This window comes from Salvelinus fontinalis, chromosome 20, assembly GCF_029448725.1.
Source record: "Salvelinus fontinalis isolate EN_2023a chromosome 20, ASM2944872v1, whole genome shotgun sequence".
In the NCBI taxonomy this organism is placed as follows: Eukaryota; Metazoa; Chordata; class Actinopteri; order Salmoniformes; family Salmonidae; genus Salvelinus; species Salvelinus fontinalis.
The window spans coordinates 32,901,469-32,911,582 of NC_074684.1; positions in this window are offsets into that span (position 1 = coordinate 32,901,469).

A 10,114-nucleotide genomic window follows, 5' to 3' on the forward strand; every position below is an offset into this window, starting at 1 on the left:
GTCTGTATAGAGGCTAGGAGTTGTTGTCTGTATAGATGCTCGGAGTTGTTGTCTGTATAGAGGCTCGGAGTTGTTGTCTGTATAGAGGCTAGGGATTGTTGTCTGTGTAGAGACTAGGGGTTGTTGTCTGTATAGAGGCTAGAGGTTGTTGTCTGTGTAGAGGCGAGGGGTTGTTGTCTGTGTAGAGACTAGGGGTTGTTGTCTGTGTAGAGGCTAGGAGTTGTTGTCTGTGTAGAGACTAGGAGTTGTTGTCTGTATAGAGACTAGGGGTTGTTGTCTGTATAGAGGCTAGGGATTGTTGTCTGTGTAGAGACTAGAGGTTGTTGTCTGTGTAGAGACTAGGGGTTGTTGTCTGTGTAGAGACTAGGGGTTGTTGTCTGTGTAGAGACTAGGGGTTGTTGTCTGTGTAGAGTCTAGGGGTTGTTGTCTGTGTAGAGGCGAGGGGTTGTTGTCTGTGTAGAGGCTAGGGGTTGTTGTCTGTATAGAGACTAGGGATTGTTGTCTGTGTAGAGACTAGAGGTTGTTGTCTGTGTAGAGACTAGGGGTTGTTGTCTGTGTAGAGACTAGGGGTTGTTGTCTGTGTAGAGGCTAGGGGTTGTTGTCTGTGTAGAGGCTAGGGGTTGTTGTCTGTATAGAGACTAGGGATTGTTGTCTGTGTAGAGACTAGAGGTTGTTGTCTGTGTAGAGACTAGGGGTTGTTGTCTGTGTAGAGGCTAGGGGTTGTTGTCTGTATAGAGGCTAGGGGTTGTTGTCTGTGTAGATACAAGGGGTTGTTGTCTGTATAGAGACTAGGGGTTGTTGTCTGTGTAGAGGGTAGGGGCTGTTGTCTATGTAGAGGCTTGACATATCGTACCAGTCAAAAGTTTGGACACACCTACTCATTCAAGGGTTTTTCTTTTCTACATTGTAGAATAATAGTGAGGACATCAAAACTGCGAAATAACACATATGGAATCATCTTTTAACTAAAAAAGTGTTAAAAAAATCAAAATATATTCTATATTTGAGATTCTTCAAAGTAGCCACCCTTTGCCCTGATAACAGCTTTGCAGGCACTTGGCATTCTCTCAACCATCTTCATGATGTGCCTTGTTAAAAGTTCATTTGTGGAATTTCTTTCCTTCTTAATGCGTTTGAGCCAATCAGTTGTCTTGTGACAAGGTAGGGGTGGTATACAGAAGATAGCCTATTTGGTAAAAGACCAATTCCATATTATGGCAAGAACAGCTCAAATAAGTATAGAGAAATGACAGTCCATCATCACTTTAAGACATGAAGGGCTGTCAATGCGGAAAATTTCAAGAACTTGAAAGTTTCTTCAAGTGCAGTCGCAAAAACCATCAAGAGCTATGATGAAACTGGCTCTCATGAGGACCGCCACAGAAAAGGAAGACCCAGAGTTACCTCTGCTGCAGAGGATAAGTTCATTCGAGTTAACTGCACCTCAGATTGTAGCCCAAATAAATGCTTCACAGAGTTCAAGTAACAGACACATGTCAACATCAACTGTTCAGAGGAGACTGCATGAATCACGCCTTCATGGTCAAAGTGCTGCAAAGAAACCACTACTAAGGGACACCAATAATAAGAAGAGAATTGGTTGAGCCAAGAAACACAAGCAATGGATATTAGACCGGTGGAAATTTGTCGTTTGGTCTGATTAGTCCAAATTTCAGATTTTTGGTTCCTACTGCCATGTCTTTGTGAGACGCAGAGTAGGTGAACGGATGATCTCCGCATGTGTGGTTCCCACCGTGAAGCATGGAGGAGGAGGTGTGAGGGTGTGAGGGTGCTTTGCTGGTGACACTGTCAGTGAATTATTTAGAATTCAAGGCACACTTAACCAGCATGGCTACCACAGCATTCGACAGCGATTTGTTTAACACTTTTTTTGGTTACTACATGATTCCATATGTGTTATTTCATTGTTTTGATTTCTTCACTATTATTCTACAATGTAGAAAATAGTAAAAAATAAAGCAAAACCCTTGAAGTAGTAGGTGTGTCCAAACTTTTGACTGGTGCTGTATTTGGATGGCTGAATCAACGTTGTTTCCAGCAGTGTAAATAACTTAAGGAAAAATACTTTAAAGTACCACTTAATTGTTGTGGAATCTGTACTTTACTATTAACATTTTTGACTACTTTTACCTTTACTACCCTACATTCTTACAGAAAATAATGTACTTTTTACTCCCTGACACCCAAAAGTGCATTTTGAATAGTTAGTAGGCCAGGAAAACAGTCCAATTCAAGCACTTATCAAGAGAACATCCCTGGTCATCCCTACTGCCTCTGATCAGGTGGATTCACTAAACACACACTGAGTGTTGGAGTGTGCCCCTGGCTATCCATAAATAAATAAATAAACAAGAAATTGGTACCGGCAGGTTTGGTTAATATAAGGAATTTTAAACGATTTACACTTTTACTTTTGATACTTAAGTATACTGAACAAAAATATAAACACAATGTGCAACAATTTCAAAGATTTGACTGAGTTACAGTTCACAGAAAGAAATCAGTCAATCGAAATAAGTGATATAGGCCCTAATCTATGGATTTCACATGATGGGTAGGAGGGCACCCATAGTTGGGCATGGGAGGGCATAGGCCCACCCACTTGGGAGCCAGGCCCAGCCAATCAGAATGAGTTTTTCCCCACAAAAGAGCTTTATTACAGACAGAAATACTCCCCAGCACCCCCACTCCCCTCAGACAATACGGCAGATGAAGAAGCCAGATGCGGAGGTCCTGGCCTGGCGTGGTTACACGTAGTCTGCAGTTGTGAGGCCGGTTGGACATACTTCCAAATTCTCTAAAACTACATTGGAGACGGCTTATGATAGAGAAATTAACGTTACATTCTCTGGCAACAGCTCTGGTGAATATTCCTGCAGTCAGCATGCCAATTGCAAGCTCCCTCTGTGGCATTGTGTTGTGTGACATAACTGCACATTTTATAGTGGCCTTTTAATGTCCCTTGCACAAGTTGCACGTGTGTAATGATCATGCTGTTTAATCAGCTTCTCGATATGCCACACCTGTCAGATGGATGGATTATCTTGGCAAAGGACAAATGCTCCCTAACAGGGATGTAAACAAATTTGTGTACAACGTTTTAGAGAAATAATATTTTTGTGCGTATGGAACATTTCTGGGATCTTTTATTTCAGCTCATGAAACATGGGACCAATACTTTACATGATGCATTTATATTTTTAGTTCAGTGTATATTTATTAAAACCAAATACCTTTAGACTTTTACTCAAGTTGTACTTTACTGGGTGACTTTCACTTGAATGAATATGCAGGGATATGCTAGCTATGTGTAACAGGAGCCCAGGGATAATACGAAGGGCAACGTCAGGCCCACAGAGATGTCCAGAGCTCCAATGCTGAGGAATGCAGAGCAAGGGGAAAAAATGCTGAATTATAAAGAAACAAAAGCTTCTCTGAAATGTAGGGAATAAAATATTGATAATGAAGTGTTTACCATTTTGTACCATCCTGACTAGTGGCATGATGGGATATGTGTCTCCTGCTATGCTAGTGGCTCAATAATCAATCATATCAATTTACCCAGTTCACCTCCATTATTCCATAATGGCTCTATTTCAATCCCACTAAAAGCAAGCCTAGAGGCACAATGACATGGGCAGACAGCAGAGTGGACAAGGGGAAAGCCTCCATTGCATTGTGGTAGTAGTATCATTGTGTGCAGCAAAGTCTATAGGCACATACTGTAGAAACATACTGTAGAAACATACTGTAGAAACATACTGTAGAGACATACTGTACAAACATACTGTAGAGACATACTGTAGAGACATACTGTAGAGACATACTGTACAAACATACTGTAGAAACATACTGTAGAAACATACTGTAGAGACATACTGTACAAACATACTGTAGAAACATACTGTAGAGACATACTGTAGAGACATACTGTAGAGACATACTGTAGAGACATACTGTAGAGACATACTGTAGAAACATACTGTAGAAACATACTGTAGAGACATACTGTAGAGACATACTGTAGAGACATACTGTAGAGACATACTGTACAAACATACTGTAGAGACATACTGTACAAACATACTGTAGAGACATACTGTACAAACATACTGTAGAGACATACTGTACAAACATACTGTACAAACATACTGTAGAAACATACTGTAGAAACATACTGTAGAAACATACTGTAGAGACATACTGTAGAGACATACTGTAGAAACATACTGTAGAAACATACTGTAGAAACATACTGTAGAGACATACTGTACAAACATACTGTAGGGGACATTTTAATATAAACTGGTAAAACAATTTAATGTCTTTTTGATTAAATCTATCTTTTTGATCGGTGTTTGTAATTTTTTATTTTCTGACATCTTCAGGACACTTCCTCAACTATACATCTATAGCTACACACACACACACACACACACACACACACACACACACACACACACACACACACACACACACACACACACACACACAAACACACACACACAAACGCACAAACACACACACACACACACACACACACACACACACACACACACACAGACACACACACACACATAGACACACACACACAAACACACACACAAACACACACAAACACACACACACACACACACACACACAAACAAACACACACACACACAAACACACACACACACACACAAACACACACACGCACCACACGCTCCACTTCAGCTTCACAACTGAAATAATAAGGACACTGTCTGTTATCCCGTCACCCCCTCCTTAATCTTTCCCTTCCACGACGGCGGCGTAAGATCGTCGCAGGTGAAACCTGTCATGGTGACTTACACAGCGGGAGCACGGGGCAAAGACGATGGTGACCGACACGCTCCTTCGAGGCCCCGACAGCCGGGAGGAAGTAGAACGTTTATATTTAATCCGTCTCCTGGCATCCTGTCGCCGGCTTGTTCGTCTTAACGCCTAATCTCATTTGGACTCACTGATGAGGGAGAGATGTCTCAAAGGCAGTAGAGCTGCCCTAAGTATGTTAGCTAGCTAGCTTGCTCTGATGGGAATAGTAATGTCATTAGCCTTGATGTTGAAACTTTGGGGAAAGTTGCCCCTTATATGCACACACCTAGGATCAGCCTCCCCATCCCAAATAGAAACCATAACCATTCAGGAGAAAAATAAAAAAGTGACTTTAGATCAGTATTCAATGCAACTTTAACCCACTCCATCTCTGTGGAAGTGGTATAGCTGTCACGTCCTGACCATAGTGCTTATGTGTTTTGCTTGTTTTAGTGTTGGTCAGGACGTGAGCTGGGTGGACATTCTATGTTGTGTGTCTAGTTTGTCTGTTTCTGTGTTCAGCCTAATATGGTTCTCAATCAGAGGCAGCTGTCAATCGTTGTCCCTGATTGAGAATCATATATAGGTGGCTTGTTTTGTGTTGGGATTTGGTGGGTGGTTGTTTCCTGTGTCTGTGTTTGTGCCACACGGGACTGTTTCGGTTAGTACGTTTGTTGTTTGTATTTTGTCTAGTTTTCATGTTCATTAAATCATGGAAACTTACCACGCTGCACATTGGTCCTCTGATCCTTCTCGCCTGGAGTGGAGGAAGAGCTAGACTGCCGTTACAATAGCCTCTTCTAAGGTATGTGTCTTGATGGTACATGAGGTAGTGTACTTCGTGGCAAAAACTTAGCAAGGCATTGGTGGGGTAACTGTACCTCAATGTGTTCCTCCAGGGTTTCCGGTCAATGGTTATGAAACCTTGACTGGTAGTGACAACTGAGCAGTAATGATAGTGGTTCGTCGTTGCCTTATTAACAGGCCCGTCCATTGACAAATAAGACGTCTGGTTAGCGTGGTGAATGCAGGCATGACCACCGGCAGTCGGTCGCCTGGCAATAAAGCCTGGGAGAAGACTGGCAATGCCAGGACCCTCTGGCCGGCCAAACTCTGCCTCTCAAAACTCTAAGAACTAGATACACGCTAGGAAAAAACACACCAAAAAAGTTGGTTACCTACGAATAGAGAATAGAGAATAGAGAAAATGGCACCGTTCACAACAAAACACTCTCCTACAAGTACGCCTGTGCTGTGCACACATAGAACTATTTATAAACGCACGCAAAGTCAATCAGAGACAGTGTCCTTCACTCCAAAGTAGTGTTTTTTCCTAATTCCTTGCCTTTCCCCTCAGCAAAGTGCTCCGACCACAAGTCCACGTTTAAAAATGCAACATCTTTCCTTACTCTCAGTATAGTTGTCAGCATGACGTGGTGTTGTGAGCAAGTACAACACACGATCACCCATACAGTGTATAGTTGTCAGTACGTGGTGTTGTGAGCAAGTACAACACACGATCACCCATACAGTGTATAGTTGTCAGTACGTGGTGTTGTGAGCAAATACAACACATGATCACACATACAGTGTATAGTTGTCAGTACGTGGTGTTGTGAGCAAATACAACACATGAGGATACATGCAGTATCCGTATATGAGGTGATGATGACGAAGACCCCAGTCTGTGAACATGGACATGCAGCCTATCGGAAGAGGGGAGAGGTAGAGGCTGAGAGGCAGCTGATTGGAGGGTTGAGATAGCATGCGAGTGTGCATCTCACTCCCCTCCCTCCATTTCGCCCCTGCACTTCATGAATAAATTAGAGTTGCTGTGCTGTGTGAAGCAGACCTGGTTTGAGGTCTATCTGCACTGCAACAACGTAGCGTTAGTTTAATCCCCTGTGCTGAAAGGATGTGGCTTCAGATAGCAATGTAGCTTTAGCCACTGTGCTAAATTAATGTCTTGCGCTACAGGAATGTAGCATTAGTCATTGTGCTAAATGAATGTGTTGCGCTACAGGAATGTAGCATTAGCCATTGTGCTAAATGAATGTGTTGCGCTACAGGGATGTAGCATTAGCCATTGTGCTAAATGAATGTGTTGCGCTACAGGAATGTAGCATTAGCCATTGTGCTAAATGAATGTGTTGCGCTACAGGAATGTAGCATTAGCCATTGTGCTAAATGAATGTGTTGCGCTACAGGAATGTAGCATTAGCCATTGTGCTAAATGAATGTGTTGCGCTACAGGAATGTAGCATTAGCCATTGTGCTAAATGAATGTGTTGCGCTACAGGAATGTAGCATTAGCCATTGTGCTAAATGAATGTGTTGCGCTACAGGAATGTAGCATTAGCCATTGTGTTGAATTGGATTGTGTTTGTAGCCTTGAATCTGCAATGTTCATTATAGTTTTGGTCATAGGGAATGTGGAGGCATCGGGGGGCTCAATGTAGCGTTGAACAGATAATACTGTGCTATACTGTGGTAAAATGGTTCACTAGGGCCAAGCAACAGTATTGTAAAAGAAGAGATGGAATGAAGGGGAATGCATGTGTCATGGTGACAAACATGATAGAGCAGGAGGAAAGCGAGAGAAAACGAGAGAGCAAACAGAGAGGTTGGAAGAGGAAATGCAGGAGAGGAGGATGAGAGGAGGCAGGAACACAGTAGATGAGAGGAGGATGAGAGGAGGCAGGAACACAGTGGATGAGAGGAGGATGAGAGGAAGCAGGAACACAGTGGATGAGAGGAGGATGAGAGGAGGCAGGAACACAGTAGATGAGAGGAGGATGAGAGGAGGATGAGAGGAAGCAGGAACACAGTGGATGAGAGGAGGATGAGAGGAGGCAGGCACACAGTAGATGAGAGGAGGATGAGAGGAGGCAGGAACACAGTGGATGAGAGGAGGATGAGAGGAGGCAGGAACACAGTAGATGAGAGGAGGATGAGGGGAGGCAGGAACACAGTGGATGAGAGGAGGATGAGAGGAAGCAGGAACACAGTGGATGAGAGGAGGCAGGAACACAGTGGATGAGTGGAGCGTAACGGGGGCAAAGAGAGCGAGTGGGATGGGCTGAGGAAGAAAAATGCAGAGGGAAGAAGAGAGAGTGCAGGAGAGAGCAAGAGAGAGAGGGAGAGAGCAAAAGAGAGACAGAGACAGAGACAGAGACAGAGAGAGAGAGAGAGAGAGAGAGAGAGAGAGAGAGAGAGAGAGAGAGAGAGAGAGAGAGAGAGAGAGAGAGAGAGAGAGAGAGAGAGAGAGAGAGAGAGAGAGAGAGAGAGAGAGATTAAAGGGGAATAACGGCAAATGTAGAAAATGTGTCTATGTTCCTAAACCCCTCTGACTTGTCGGACTGTCTGTCAGTGAGCACCTCTCTCACTCATGAAGAGCGAGCCAGAGCCTGAGCGAGAGCTCCTTCACAGGCCACAAGACACATTTCTGTTGAATGCATTCAGTTGTGCAACTGACTAGGTATCCCCCTTTCCCTTCCCTTTCCGATTGGACTTCACAAATGTAGTATTTTGGGCGTGACAAAACGTTTATATTCTATCTAGCGCTACAGTGAGACTGTATAACCCTGTGACGTAGCTTTCACCCTATTCCCCTTTAAATTCTTAAAAGTCTAAGCCGTTTGAGGGGGGGGGGGGTTCTATGCTGACATGGAATTGTTTTAAGAAGTTCATACCATGGATCATTTATCTATTTCATTTCTAATTTTAGTAACATATGTCAAGGTCTCTTACTTTTTTCAACCTTTACTAACGCCATGCCACTGGCTTTGAGTAAAGTCTATGTAATGTATGCGGATGACTCAACACTGTACACGTCAGTTACCACAGCGACTGAAATGACTGCAGCACTTAACAAAGAGCTGCAGTTAGTTTCAGAAAGGGTGGCAATGAATATGTTTGTCCTAAATATTTCAAACACTAAAAGCATTGTATTTGGGATAAATCATTCACTAAACCCTAAACCTCATCTAAATCTTGTAAAGAATAATGAGGTAATCGAGCAAGTTGAGGAGACTAAACTGCTTGGAGTAACCCTGGATTATTTTGACCAACTGTCATGGTCAAAATATATATATGAACAGTAGCGCGGATGGGGAGAAGTCTGTCCATAATAAAGCCCTGCTCTGCCTTCTTCACTTTATTTCAATTTTAGCCTAAAATGACATACCCAAATCTAACTGCCTGTAGCTCAGGCCCTGAAGCAAAGATATGCATTTTCTTGGTACCATTTGAAAGGAAACACGTTGAAGTTTGAGGAACTGTGAAAGGAATGTAGGAGAATATAACACATTAGATTTTTTTGTACCATCATCTTTGAAATGGAAGAGAAAAGCCATAATGTATTAGTCCAGCCCTGGAATTTAGATTCTGGCCACTAGTTAGCAGCAGTGTTTTAGACTGATGCAATGAACCATTGCATTTCTGTTCAAAATGTTGTATCAAGACTGCCCAAATGTGCCTAATTTATTAAATAATAACTTTTCATGTCACTGTGCACTCTCCTCAAACAATAGCATGGTATTATTTCACTGTAACAGCTACTGTAAATTGGACAGTGCAGTTAGATTAGCAAGAATTTAAGCTTTCTGACAATATCAGATATGTCTATGTCCTGGTAAATTTTCTTGTTACTTACAACCTCATGTTAAGGTTGAGGTTAAGGGAAGGGTTAGCTAAAACAGTTAGGGTTAGAGGAAGGGTTGGCTAACAGGCTAAGTATTTGCAAAGTAGCTAAAAAGTAGTTGAAAGATTGATAATTAGCTTAAATGCTAAAGTTGTCCGTGATGAGATTCAAACTCGGAACCTTTGGATCGCTAGACATTCACATTATACGCCTATCCATCCACCCTGACGAACTACCCTACTTTCATTTTTTCCTCACGTAACCTTCTGTCTTATGTAACCATACCAAAAGTCCCAGATTTACATCTACTATGTTACGTCTAGTCTATGAGTCCAGGCTGGGTTGTAAAGAGGACAGTAAACTGCAACACTGTCTGTCAAAGAGCACAAGCACAAATGGGCCAGGCAACGTGTCTGGGTGACGGGCAAGTAAGAGAAAGATAACCCCGTCGGCTTGCACATTGTCTACTCATAACGTGTGTTCTGTGTTCCGTTTAATGCGGACGCTCAAGGTAAGCCTGGCATCCGTCTTGGAGTACTGTCCGATTCAAGGGTTCTGTGACGAGCTTATGTTTTCATATCGATTTCACAGGCGTAGTGAGGTTATCAGATTTCA